The 15,429-nt window shown below is 40.3% G+C and overlaps 1 pseudogene; it reads left to right on the top strand.

Annotated features, from left to right (window-relative positions):
- The first annotated feature begins 9,468 nt into the window (after positions 1 to 9,468).
- Positions 9,469 to 11,367, top strand: LOC147439115 (glucan endo-1,3-beta-glucosidase pseudogene; annotated as a pseudogene).
- The last annotated feature ends 4,062 nt before the right edge of the window (positions 11,368 to 15,429 follow it).

The raw sequence follows: 15,429 nt of genomic DNA, 5'->3' as shown, positions 1-15,429 counted from the left end.
TGGTTGTCGTTGGTTCTTCGATCTCATCCTCTGTAATTGCGTCCCTTGGTACCGATTTAGTTATTTTAGTGCATTTCTTTTTCTTTGTCATCCTCCCTTTCTTGTTGATATGAAAAATGAAGTGTGTCCTTGATAATGTGACTTCTAAGCAAACTAAGTGAATCTTTTAGCTTTTAAACCTCCTCTTGAAGAATCCTGCAAAACATTTCCTATACTTTTAGAAACAATTGGATCCTTCTCCAAATGCAGATGGCCACCATGGAAATCTATTATGAGAGTAAGGCTTCAAATTTTTCTATTGACCTTCCAGTTTGTGGATCAATAGGATAAAAGCTGACTTTTGTCTATATCCATTTGCTTGCTCCCTTGGCTTTGTAATGCTTGAGTCCAGATGCCTGCAACCTTTGATACACAACCCTCGCAGTTTCTGACACTTGGTTGAGCTTGATTTTCATATGGAACAACTTAATGAGTTTCTAGGCAAAGTGCAAATGGGAAGGGAGCTTCTAACCATAGCAAAACTAGTGAGTTTCGAAAACTTGTGAGGCTGAAGTGAGCTTCTAGGAAGAGCAAAACTAGTGAGAAAATTTGGAAATCTTGTGAGGGTGAGGAGAGAAAAATGGTTTCCATGTAGAGTAGAAATGATGGGAAAACCTGTGAGGTTGAAGCGAGCTTGTAGCAAAGCAAAACTACTGAGGAAAATTGGAAAGCTTGTGAGGGTGAAGAGAACAAAATGGTGGTTCTCTTGCAATGGTGAACAGAGCAAAACCAAAGTGGTCCTTCTAGCTAGACCAAAAATGGTGGTCCTCTGGCGAAGGTAGAGAGAGCTTGTAAAGCTTGTGAGGGTGAAGAAAGACTAATGAAATGGCTTGAGAGAAAGAGTAGTGAGGAAAACCATCATTCAAAAGTGAAAATTTTGTATTTGGCATCAAGCCAACAAAATAGGTCCTGTAGGGGAGAGAGTAGTGTGAAACTGACATGTTTTGTTCATATTAAAAGATCTGTATCGAGATACTCTTTAAATGCTCTAGATATACTTTGAATACCCAGAACGGTCAAATTTGGAGCCGTGTTGACCGTCAAATGCTCCGCTAATTAGCAAGCTAACCAATTCCTTACACAACCCTTTTTGAGGCCCTTTTGGCCCTATTGTGAAAATGGATGCAAATATGTTTCTTGAGAGTCTGTGAGTTACTGTGCTGACAGTGTAATTCATCATGAACACACTATTCCATATTCACCTCAACAAAACGGCGTTGCTGAACGAAGAATCGCACTACTCTCAATCCTGTAAGATGTATGTTGATTCATTCTGGGTTATCTAGTGTTTTCTGGACTGATGCTACTTGGACATCAGTATTTATTCAGAATCATCTTCCGACTACTGCACCCTTTGATAAGATTCCCATCACAGCATGGACAAGTGGCATTCCTTCTGTATCTCATTTTTGAACCTTTGGATGTATTGCTTACATTCATGTTCCCAACGAAACACGAAGAAAGCTTCATGCTATTGGTCTTAAAGTTATTTTTATTGGATTTTTCGGCACTTCCAAAGGCTACAAATTCTATGACCCTTCCTCCAAGAAAGTAATTGTGAATCATGATGCTACTTTTAACGAACACTTTATGGGAGGCTCATGGTCCATGGATGATTCTGATGATACTGAATAATTGCTTCGGGCTTTTCCATTTCTTTTAGATGATGAGACTCTTCCTCTAGAGAAGCCTTTTACTTCACAACCATCCATTCTGAATGTTACCAATGATGATATTGACATTTTTGTTGATCTACCTATTGATTTTCAACATGACTCATGTCATGTTTATGATGACGATATTGTTGATAATGCTTTCTCTACTTCTAAACATCTCATTAATTATAATGAAGTTATCTATTCATCACAAAGGGAGCAATGGCAGGAGGCTATGGAAGCAGAGTATGATTCTCTTATCTTTAAAGGTACATGGATACTTATTGAACTACCTCCGAGTCGTGCAATTATTTAGAGCTCCTTTATTGTGATCCTTGATCATCATCTCTTCATAGCAAGGGATCTCGTCATCACCTCTATGTAAAGCCTTTCAAAACATGTGATGAATACATGGATATTGTAGTCGATCTTGTGAAATGCATGCGTGGTTTTTGGTGGAGGAGTGCAAGCCTCTTCTATTTCTTACACGACGCGTGTTTTTCTTGCAGCCCAATATATATCATAGAGCGGTCGCATGCCTTTCGCAACCTAATTTATCCAAACAACTATCGTTCTATGTTTTAATATCATTTTTACCATATTTTCAAATTTAAAATAAAATTTTACTTTTTTTCTCACAAGAAAAACAAAGAGAAATACCAAAATTTGATTGATTTAGCGTGAAAGCGCCGGTCATAACCACAATAATACTTATGAGAATAAACGTGAGAATAAAGGTAATAATATATGCGGTAATTTCCGTGGTAATTTTGAAAACGCTAAAAGAAATTCCTCTCGTCCCCATTTCTTCTTTGACCAACCCATTTTTTACTCTCTCTCTCCAAACCATGACCTAAAAGGCTGCGATGAATAAAGGTTTTTGAATTTTCATAATGGAGCTGATACATAGTTGAGAGCTTAAAGACACATCCTTTGCATTAGGTAACCTCTTGACATCAAGTTGAATTTTTCTATTTTCACTACGGGACACATTCAAGGGACTCAACGGCATATTGTTTCCCTATAAGTTGGTAAAGGGTATGTATAGAGAAGATTTGAACATTCACAAGTAAAACTTTTCAAATCTAAATGATAGTTAGGTTCATCATAGTGGTTGCTAGGGGTCTAGATTAGCACTTTACATTGAGCACTTTTTCCACCTAGACACAATATAGGCACCATGGTATTTTGATCGCCACTTTCAATTGCTACTCAGGCTGCTAGTCTACTAGCAAAGGCATCCTTCATGAAGTTTATTGTTTTATGAAAGCTAATGGCATCCACGTTGACTATGGGATGGTTGGGTGGCACCACTGTTGTTTTAAAGGATGCATGCACTATGTAATAATGATCATGTATCTTTATGTAATCATGTTAATGTATCACATGAGTTCAATGGGAAGGGTTTTGAATGCAAACATTTTAAGAAAATTAATAGAGATACATCAACCAAAGTTTATATTCCATTTGGAAGAAAACACCTAGAATAAGGTGCCATTTTATTCATGGAAACATGATCTTAGCACTTGAGCATTGTCCCCAACAATGTGATGATATATTGTCATCAGCAGTTTTGGTTGGAATATATATTTAAAGTGCAAGCATCTCTCACGTACGTAAAGCAAGGTTAGTGTCCAACGGCGGGGATAGAAGAACTGATTTTCAACTCTACCAAAATTAGCAAAGTTGAGAAACAAAGGCACCTGACATAGTTTGACAAGTTAGTTGTAGGCTTTTGTGTGGAGCATGTATTAACTAGGAAAAATTACCAAAATATCCCTCTAAGCCTATGGAAATTTCTAAATTTCCCAAAAGAAAACCCCTGGTCACAAGAATAAATCTCTCTAAAGATTAAAAAAGATTGTAGCTTTGCATATTTAAGAAGAGGAATGTCTATCAATATAAGATGCTAAGACTAGAATTTGAGTTGGCTTTGGAGATGAATCACTTCATTATTTTTAGACATAGTCACCATTTTTTGCGAGGTAATTTGTGACAAATTACATGCTAAGCACTGTAAAAAAGGAATAGAGATAAGAAAATCATGAACAATCGGACCAAAATATATACAAGTGGAATTTTTAAAATTTGAGGGGTATTTTGGGAATTGCCACAAACTAGAGGGGTAATTTTGGATTTTTTCCTATTAATTATCACCCGATTGAAAAGATTAATATCCGGACGGCGAGACTCCTATCCTAAATTCTAATACTTTAAAAAAATAGAAGACGAGTCAAGCCAACACACTATTCCATATTCACCTCAACAAAACGGCGTTGCTGAATGAAAGAATCACACTATTCTCAATGTTGTAAGATATATGCTGATCATTCTGGGTTATCTCGTGTTTTTCGAGCTGAATCTACTTTCACAGCAGTATTTATTCAAAATCGTCTTCCTACTACTGCACCCTTTGATAAGATACCCATCACAGCATGGACAAGTGATATTTCTTCTGTATCTCATTTTCGAACCTTTGGATGTATTTCTTATATTCATTTTCCCAAATAAACACAAACAAAGCTTGATGCTATTGATCTTAAAGTTATTTTTATTGGATTTTCTGACACTTCCAAAAGCTATAACTTCTATGACCCTTCCTCAAGTAATTGCGAATCGTGGTGCTACTTCTAACGAACACCTTATGAGAGGCTCGTGGTCCATGGATGATTCTGATGATACTAAATCATTGCTTCGGGCTTTTCCATTTCTTTTAGATGATGAGACTCTTCCTGTAGAGAAGCTTTTCACTTCACAACCATCCATTCTGAATGTTACCGATGATGATATTGACATTTTTGTTGATCTGCCTATTGATTTTCAACATGGCTCATATCATGTTTATGATGACGATATTGTTGATAATGTTTTCTCTACTTCTGAAGATCCCGTTACTTATAATGAACCCATCTCTTCACCACAAAGGGAGCAATGGCAGGAGTCTATGGAAGCAGAGAACGATTCTCTTATCTTTAAAGGCACATGGATATTAATTGAACTACCTCCTACTCGAACAATTAGTAAGATCTCCTTTATTGCTTGTATTCATGTTCCCAAAGAAACATGAACAAAGCTTGATGCTATTGGTATTAAAGTTATTTTTATTGGATTTTCTCACACTTTCAAAGGCTACAAATTCTATGACTCTTCATCCAACAGAGTAGTTGTGAGTCGTGATGCTACTTTTAAAAAACACCTTATGGGAGGCCCATGGTCTATGGATGATTCTGATGATACTAAATCATTGCTTCGGGCTTTTTCATTTCTTTCAGATGATGAGACTCTTCCTATAGAGAAGCTTTTGACTTCACAACCATCCATTATGAATGTTACCAATGATGATAATGACATTTTTGTTGATCTACCTATTGATTTTTAACATGGCTCATGTCATGTTTATGATGACAATATTGTTGATAATGCTTTCTCTACTTCTGAAGATCCCGTTACTTATAATGAAGCCATCTCTTCAGCATGAAAGGAGCAATGGTAGGAGGCTATGGAAGCAAAGTACGATTCTCTTATCTTTAAGGTACATGGATACTAATTGAACTACGTCTTAGTCGTACAGTTATTAAGAGCTCCTTTATTGTGATCCTTGATCAACATCTCTTCATAGCAAGGGAGATCGTCATCACCTCTATGTAAAGACTTTCAAAACATGTGATGAATACATGGATATTGTAGTCAATCGTGTGAAGTGCATCCGCAGTATTCAGTGGAAGAGTGCAAGCCTCTTCTATTTCTTACACGATGCGTATTTTTCTTGCGGCCCAATATATATCACAGAGCGAACGCATGCCTTCGGCAACCTAATTTATCCAAATAGCTGTCGCTCTATGTTTTAATATCATTTGTACCATTTTTTTTGAAATTTAAAATCAAATTTTAGTTTTTTTTCACAAGCAAAACAAAGAGAAATACCAAAATTTGAATGATTTAGCGCCAAAGCACCGGTCATAACCATGATAATATTTGTGAGAATAAAGGTAATAATATACGCGGTAATTTCCATGGTAATGTTGAAAATGCTAGAAAAATGTCCTCTCATCCCCCTCTCTTCTTTCACCAACCCATTTTTTACTCTCCCTCTTCAAACCATGACCGAAAAGGCCACGATAAATAGATGTTTTTAAATTTTCATAGTGGAGCTGATACATAGTTCAGATCTTATAAGACACATATATCCTTTGCATTATCTAACCTCTTGACAAACTACAAGAGGTTATGTGCACTTGTGACGCTGTTAGCGACGAAAATACATTGGATTTTTATACTCCCCGACGTTGCTAAGACTGTCGCTAATAGCATAGATACAGGAACGTTGCTATGAGCATCGCTATAACGGTCGCTATATGCGTCGCTATATAGCGACACCTATAACGACAACTATAGCAACGTTTACAGGCCATCTATAGCGACGTTTATAGCGATGCTACAGAGCCTTATATAGCGACGGTCATAGCGATGCCCGAGAGAAAAAACAATTGGTGGCAGGGCATTCACCCATCAACCATATTGAATGTTTCAATAATTGAGTAAACCTAAATGAATCCAAGATAAGCTGAGATTCACCTTTGAAAGAAAGTGCAAGCTTAAATATAGACCCAAAGTAGTCACCCACAAGACAATATAAGCATTAACTCCATCGTCCATAGTATTTTTTGCAGAATAAAGTTTTGTGTACAAAACTGACAAAATTAAATTGATGAAAGTAAATCAATGACAATTGTACACATCATAGGCAAAATCACTTGATTGTTAAACTTTGAAAATGTAGTAGTTACAACACCATTTTTGTTCTTGAAAAAATTTACATGGTTTTCAAAAAGACGTATCAATGTCACCTCATGATACATATGCTATGACAAAAGGAAACTAATGCCATCTAGCTACGTCTAGACTGACGTCGTCTAATCAGACGTCTCATCGCGTCCAAGTGGCGTATCTGTCGGATTCTGCAAAAAAAAACAATAAGACAGCTTTCTGTAAGTATAAACATATAATTTATAAAACAATACAACAAATAGAAAAGAGTAAACCCTAATACTAACCATGCCGCCGCGAGAACTCAGAATGTCCATCAGGGTGTTTAAGCCAGTCCTGCCTACGTACTCGCGCTGGTACGGTGTGGGGTCACGTCCTATCATCGACCACTGTCAAAACATACAAAGAATCCATTATGTTAGAATTTAAAAAACTCTAAAACCTAAACTGTCAAACCTAAAGAGCAATTCGAAAACGCTTACAAACTCGGCCTCAAATGATGCCCACCCACCGCTCCCCAAGTGTTACGAGCTCCCTGCCTCTACTCGCGCTCTGGCTGCCTCCTTTTGTTGCTTCCACTTGTCGGGATTCTCGCGTGCTGCTTTCTTCTCATTCTTCTAATCTTCTTTGTCCATCCAATTTGGTATGTTCCACCCATGCTTAATTGCTTTTTGCACTTCGGAACACTTGTGCTTGCAGTATTTGTGTATTCGAACCTTTATCAGGTCTTCATTGAGGCGGTCATCCCGTGCTCAAATAGGAAACTCGTCATGCAGTAGCTAATGACTCTGTCTTTTAAATCACTTGGTACTTCACTTCAGGTGTTTAGTATGTAGTGTCTAAACACCTGAGAGAAAAGACCGCGCATGCGAGAGATCACCTTCTTGCCTTCATCATCCAAGATGATGCCGCCGCTGAAGTCGACGGAGTAAGGCAAGACCTCTCGCCAGTGACGCGTGAACCTGGGTGTCCCGGCAGGGGTCTCTACAGGCGTGTCGATGGAGGTACGGATGTCAGGTGTCTCCACTAGAGTCTGGGCCCCGAAGCAAGGAGTGTCGACTAGAGTGACTCCTAGAGGAGTAGCTAGTGGTGTGTAGCCGCTAGGATCGGCCGTCAGCCGCGCAAAACTTGGTGTAGATGGCGATGCTGTGGCTGGAGTGGGGGCGGGCAAAGAAGGGGAGGGTAAAGAGCCTCGTCGAACACGAGGTAGTGTCGAGGCATCGACGACAGCATCCCCACAACAACCGTCGCCGCCACCACTAGAGCGCCGGTGCCTAAACGAGTGTGAAGATCGTCTCGTCGACACCGAAGCTTCAGAGTGCGCTGAATGCTCCGAAACAGAGGAAGATGCTAAAGAAGTAGGAACGTGTGATGCTGCTCCAGAGCAATGACGCTCCACGTACCACTGTCTCTGTTGGGGTGACAAAGAAGAAAGAAACTCATCAACATCCATACCTGCATTAAACACACAACATTTAATCTTAATATTAAATGTATGGAGAAGAAACATGGACAAGTAGAGAGAGAGAGAGAGAGAGAGAGAGAGAGAGAGAGGAGACTCATAAAGGGACAAGGATTCTTGTGTAGAGAGATTTCGTTGAATTTCTGTGAATTTGTAAAAGCACTGCGCTCCGGGTGCGATGGAAACTGAAGCGCATCACGAAGGTCTGCTCATAGAAGTTGCTTGCGCCACCACTAAATCTAATTGATTCGGTGAAAGAGACACTGAGAAGCAGTAGTAGTGCTTCTTAGTGTCTCTTTCACCCAATCAACTAGTTTGCTAGGGACCTTGCTTACCACTTTACATTGAGCACTTTTTCCACCTAGACACAATATAGGCTCCATGGTATTTTGATCGCCACTTTCAATTGCTACTCTAGCTGCTAGTCTACTAGCAAAGGCATCCTTCATGAAGTTTGTTGTTGTATGAAAGCTAATGACATCACGTTGGCTATGGGATGGTTGGGTGGCACCACTGTTGTTTTAAAAGATGCATGCACTATGTAATAATGATCATGCATCTTTATGTAATCATGTTAATGTAGCACATGAGTTCAATGGGAAGGGTTTTGAATGCAAACATTTTAAGAAAATTAATAGAGATACATCAACCTAAGTTTATATTCCATTCGGAAGAAAACACCTAGAATAAGGTGCCATTTTACTCATTCAAACATGATCTTAGCACTTGAGCATTGTCCCCAACAACATGATGATACTTTCTCATCAATAGTTCTGGGTTGGAATATGTATTTAAAGCGCAAGCAGCTCTCACGTATGTAAAGCAAAGTGAGTATCCAACGGTGGGGGTAGAAGAGCTGATTTTCAACTCTACCAAAATTGGCAGAGTTGAGAAACAAAGGCAATTGAGGTACTTTTGACAAGTTAATTATAGGCTTTTGTGTGGAGCATGTATTAATTAGGGAAAATTATGAAATATCCCTCTAAGCCTATGGAAATTTCCAAAATGCCTTTCAAATTTTCCAAAATTCCCAAAATAAAACCCCTAGTCGCGAGAATAATTTTCTCTAAAGATTAAAAAAAATTGTAGCTTTTCATGTTTAAGAAGAGTGAATGTCTATCAATACAAGATGCTAAGACTAGAATTTGAGTTGGCTTTGGAGATGAATCACTTCATTATTTTTAGACATAGTCACCTTCTGTTGCGAGATAATTTGTGACAAATTACATGCTAAGCATTGTAAAAAAGGAATTGACAGGTGTATTTTGGGAATTTTCCCTATTAATTATCACCCGACTGAAAAGATTAATATCTGGACGGCGAGACTCCTCATGCTTTATAAAAGGAGAGGAGGAGAACTTGGAAGCTGCAGGTTGGCGATAAGAAATGAAGATGAGTTGTATGTTACTAGCGTTAACGGTTTGTGCGTTACGAGTAGTAGGTAAGCAAAATATGTGTCTGTAATATGTACTGCGTTATGATAAGGTAGTCCCTCGAAATGCTGGTGTATATTGTTGTTCTCCTGCAGGTTGTGACGTATCAGCGATGACGATGGGCATCAACTACGGCAGGGTGGCGGACAACTTGCCGCCTCCTGCGCAGGCAGTGGCACTGATGGAGGAGCTGGGCGTGGGCAGCGTGCGGATTTTCGACAGCGATCCCGGTGTGCTGAAAGCACTGGCCAATACCAACCTCACGGTGCTGATCACCGTCAAGAATGAGGACTTGACGAGCATGGCAAACAGCACAGACGCGGCTGCACGCTGGGTCGGAATCAATATCCTACCCTACTACCCGGCCACACAAATCATTGGCGTCGACGTGGGCAACGAGATCCTGAGCAACCACGACGACACTGCCACGTGGCTGAGCTTGGTCCCCGCCATGCGCCGGATGCAGGCAGCCATTGAGCAGGTACGTGCGAATCTCCCCGCTAATACTGTTTAGGTACGTGTAACTCCCTATCTAACCACGTCCCCGTCGACTTGACCACGTGGACACGCAGGCCGGACTGGCTGATAACATCGTTGTGAGCACCTCCGTCGCCGCGGACGTCCTGGGCGCTTCCTATCCTCCTTCTGCCGGTAGCTTCAGAGCCGATATCACAGACACCATCATGAAACCCCTCCTGGAGTTCCTCTCAAACACCTCCTCTCCTTTCCACCTCAACATCTACCCGTACCTCACGTGGTCCTTCAATTCGAAACAAATCCCGCTCCCGTACGCCCTATTCCAGTCTAATACCAGATCCCAGGTTGAAGATGGAGATCTCACGTATACAAACCTGCTAGATGCGCAGCTTGATGCTGTGTGGGCGGCCATAGCCAAGCTCGGCTTTCCAAACATCTCTCTCGTCATTACAGAAACGGGCTGGCCCACGGCCGGCGGCGTCGGTGCAACCCCAGAGCTTGCAACGTCTTATATGGAAGCCCTCGTGCAAAAGACGCTCACATCTCAAGGCACCCCCTCGCACCCGGAACCCCCATACCAACTTACATCTTCGCTCTCTTCAACGAGAACCACAAGGGAGGAGCACCTACTGAGAAAAATTGGGGTCTTCTCTACCCCAACGGAACACGGGTGTACGATGTGAGCCTCACTGACTCAGCAGCTGTTCCCGCCAGAGCCAAGCAATGGTGCGTTCCCGCTGCTACTTCCAATGACACAAGCTTGCAGCAGGCTTTGGACTTCATTTGCTCCTCTAATGCTGCGTATTGCTCCGCTATCCAAGATCCACAGAAACCTTGTTTCCTCCCTAACACCTTGATTTCCCATGCCTCATTTGCAATGAACGCATACTGGCAAGCCAACAAAGCCAATGGATCCACTTGTGATTTCAGGGGTATCGGACAAATTACCATCACAGATCCAAGTAAGCATTATATGCCATTCCGCTTGACCATGTGCAATATGTGTGTCCACCTATATAGAGAAGTATCTTTTCTTTTATAACTATATAAGTGTGTGTGTATATATATATAATATAAGTCTCTACCTCATGCACCACAATGTTTCTAATTCACATGCACATACAGGTTACGGAAGTTGCACCTACAATAGCAATGTTAGTGAATCTATTCCTCCATCAATATCCCCGCCACCACCATCCGCACCGACTTCCCGCCACTAACACCCACACCGACTTCTGACAACCAATGGTGCATTGCCAAGGAAATGTCTGATAACAAAAGTTTACAAGAGTCTTTGGACTATGTATGCAACTTCGACGCCAAATTTTGCTCCCTCATCCAGAATGGACAACCATGTTTTGAGCCGAACACCCTCAATGCCCATGCATCATTTGCCATGAACTTATACTGGCAAGCAAACAAAGCAAATGGCGGAAATTGTGATTTTGGTGGAATTGGACAAGTCACTTACACAAATCCAAGTAAGCATTCTTTCGACCATCCCCAATTGGGTTTTACCTTACACAATGCATGAATGCAATGTCAATGTTCTAGTGATATAATAAGTTATCGTTAGGAGCCAAACAATAAAAATTCTACTTAGAAACCTTTGATGGTAATGTTGTCAAGTATTTCTCAACTAACAAGTTCCAGTCTAAAAGAGAGAAATTGTGAAGGAAAGTAAATAATTGAGTGATTGTACATATGATGCTTAGTCAACAATCTACTTTGAGCATAAATTTGAATGGGCTCGTTCAAATCATATGTGTGTATGCATATATATGTGTATGTATGTTTGATTAGCCTCTACCTCACATGCACAAACAGGCCATGGCAACTGCATGTACAGTAGTGGCAATGGTGAATCGAATTCGGTGACTCCATCAATATCCTCTCCACCACCACCCACATTGAGTTCTGGCAACCAGTGGTGCATTGCCAAGGTAACCTCGGATAACAAGAGCTTACAAGGGATTTTAGATTATGCATGTGGTTCCAACCCTAAATTTTGCTCCCCCATTAAAGATAAGCAGCCATGTTTTGAGCCAAACAACCTTATTGCCCATGCATCCTTTGCCATGAACTCCTATTGGCAAGCAAATAAAGAAAATGAAGGAAATTGCGATTTTCGCGGAGTTGGACAAATTACAAACATAAATCCAAGTAAGCATGAATCCTTTTCTCTCTTTCAACCATCCCCAATTGGGGTTTACTTACAAAAATACATGAATAAAATGTCAACGTTTGTGTGATATAAAAAGTTATCTTTTGGATGGTAACTTTGTAAAGTGTATCTCAACTAACTATATCTAGTCTAAAACAAAGAAATAGTTAGGGAAAGTTAATAAATGACTCATCATACATGTGATGCTTACTTCAAAATTTGATTTGAGCTTAAGCTTGAATGGGTTTTTCCAAGAATTTATTATGTTGGGGAGGAGACCTACATAATCATAGTCAAATAACTGATTTAGAATCTAATAGAGTTAGATGTTGAAACACTACTCACAAGTTTAATTTGTACAGAGATTTTAATGCTTTCACTAACAACTTGGTTATATGGTGTCTGTAGGTTACGGGAATTGCATCTTCACTTCAAGCTAAGATCGATGTTCATTACATTTTCAAAAATACTACATCCACCACATCATTCATGTCATGTAAAATTTTCAAGTAATCGAAGCATTGAGACTGGAAAACCATTCCCATTCCAAACAAATTTTATATATTCTTCTTCTCAAAATAGGATACCTTTTTTCTTGTTTATCACCATTGATCTAAATTGAAATCTTGTGTGATGGTCTTAATAAGTGTCTACAAGTTGAAGATAAAAAAAAATCATGCTCCATAACAGCTTGAAAAGATACTTGGATGATTTCTTTCGTATAAGTAAAATAACAACATTTAAAGCTATATTGAAGCATTTGATGAATTTGTCAACGAGTTAATTGGAGCATTTTTTACTAGCTAAACATGTGGTACAAATTTTTTTATTTCCATCAGATGGTCCAATTAAGTGTTAGCATACTTAGGCGGTTCCAAAAAGGAGTGTCTTGGACACTCCTTTGGGAGGAGAGAGAGTGGGATGTGGGTTGTTTAGTTTCAAATGCTATAAGTAAAAGTATAAAGGGGGAGGAAATAAGGCGTGCGGACTTGGAATTTTTAAACATATAGAAAATTGACTTATCCCATTAAAGGCTATTGAATATTCTCTCGCTACTGCCACTACTTGTGGACTCTACAACACTCACTCAATGGGTCCCTCCTCCCTAGAATTGTTCCTGTGCCATCTCTTGCTCTGTCTCCCTCCCCCCCTCCCCTTCTCGATTGCCTCTACTTTTGGACTCCTTAGTTGTGCTTGTCTTTTGGTTTAGGGCTCACAATGATTTCTCTCTCGCGCTCTCTCTCTCTCTCTCTCTCTCTCTCTCTCTCTCTCTCTCTCTCTCTCTCTCCTCTCTCTCTCTCTCCTCCATAGCCTCTAGAGATTCTTTGGGGTGCACCATATTCAACAACTGCTAGCTTGCACACTGTTTGGCCACTGCGGACGTATCTCACAACATATCATATTAGTCTCTCTCTCTCTCTCTCTCTCTCTCTCTCCCTCACTCTCTCTCTCTCTCTCTCTCTCTCTCTCTCTCTCCTCCCCCCCATGAGGAATATGAATGTGTTCAATGGTCTTGTTTGTTGTATCATTAGCCTCGTTACTCCTTCCACATGGAATCACATGATGTCGACAATGGCACCCTATATCTTCTTCTCCATTGTCTATTACACACCACACCCCAAGGAAACTTCTTCCTGGTCTGCGGAACTATTGTGTTGCAAAGAGAGGGAACAAAGAAGTAATCAGAAGAGAATGGCACGAACGCATGACGATGGTCACATTGATGAGAGAGAGGCAAAGAAAGTATGTAGGGCAATTGCTAAGTATTGGCATACTCATACAAATGGGCTTTCTGAGGGTCTTCAAAAAAATATTCTATATCAACTCTTCCTTCATCAAACTTCTCAATGTTGCAACGTACGTCGGAAACAATTGAGAGAGTTATTTTGTCATAAAATCTAATCTAACCAACCCAAACGATTTTCTCATATTAAATTGATCACTTAATGTGGGAGAATAAATGGGAACAAGTGTTAAGATATAGATATGTGCTTATAGATCTATCTCAACACGGGGTCAATAGTAAAGGGGCCCAAATGGGAGATGGTCCATCAAGAGCAAGGCTAACCAATGGAGCATAAGACCTTAGGGTTAGCTTCATTGAAGACCTCCAATAATGTGTGTAAAAGTCCTTTGACCTTAGGTAAGCTAGGGCTGAGCTTGAGGTGGGAACCCGCCGGCCCAAGCTCAAGGTGCTTGTCGTGCTTGAGGTGCTTGTCCTGCTTGAGGTGCTTGTCATGCTTGAGGTGCTTGATTAAGATGCTTGAGGTGTTTGACTGGCTCCATGCTTGAGGTGCTTGACTTGGTGCATGATTAAGGTGCTTGAAGTGCCTTGAGAAGCTTGCCTGAGATGCTTGTGGGAACACCCCCTACTTCAAGTGCTTAGTCATGCTTGATGACTAAGGGGCTTGCTTATCCAAAGTCAAAAAGATCCCTACAAGGAGGGGGGAGAGCCTACAAGGGGGGGGGGGGGGGGGGGGGGGGGGGGGGGGGGGGGGGGGGTGGGGGGGGGGGGGTTTTTTAGGTGCTTTAGTATGTGCTCATAATCTTTTCAAAATGCATCTACAGCTTGAACGTCTCTGCAACTGTTTTCATGTGTATGATATGTTGAGCTTATATGTGAAGCTACTCAATATATGGCTTCTCTATATATGGCACCCAGGTCCCCTCTATATATACATCGTCTCATGTGTGTACTCTACACACTTGGGGTTCTATTTCTATGCTCTATTTCTCTCTCAACATGGTATCATAGCACGACGTTTTTGTTTTCCATTTTGCTCCTGATTGAAAACGATTTTGCAGAAACTACCCATGAAAGACACTGGAATTGATGTGGTCTACAACTTTTCAGAAGAATTTTTTTTCAAATTATGCATCGATTTTGAGTTATCATTTGCGGACTGCGTACATGCCTGAAAAGCAACTTTGCTTTTTGTTTTTGATTTTTCTCCTGATTGAAACGATTTTGCAGAAACTACCCATGAGGCGCACCGGAATCGCCGTGGTCTAAAACTTTGCAGAAGAAAAATTTTCCAAATTTTGCACGGATTTGGACTTATCGTTGGCGGACTGTGTACATGTTTGAAAAGCAACTTTCTTTTTTTTTGTTTTTGATTTTTCTCCTAATTGAGAACGATTTTACAGAAACAATTTGCTATGGCACTGAAATCGATGTGGTTTACAACTTTGAAGAAGAAAGTTTTTTCAAATTCTGCATTGATTTTGAGTCATCGTTTGCGGACTGCGTACATGCCTAAAAAGCAACTTTTGTTTTTAGTTTTTTGATTTTTTGCTAATTGAAACGATTTTGCAGAAACTTTTTGCTTGAGCCATCGGAATCGATGTGATGTACAACTTTGCAGAAGAAACTTTCTCTAAATTTTGCACCGATTTTGGGTTATCGTTCTCGTGCTGCGAATATGTTTGAAA

Source organism: Adiantum capillus-veneris, chromosome 16, assembly GCF_014529385.1.
Source record: "Adiantum capillus-veneris isolate H3 chromosome 16, ASM1452938v2, whole genome shotgun sequence".
Taxonomy (NCBI): Eukaryota; Viridiplantae; Streptophyta; class Polypodiopsida; order Polypodiales; family Pteridaceae; genus Adiantum; species Adiantum capillus-veneris.
The sequence above is the reverse complement of the archived record's forward strand: the minus strand, read 5'-3'. Positions and strand labels throughout refer to the sequence as shown.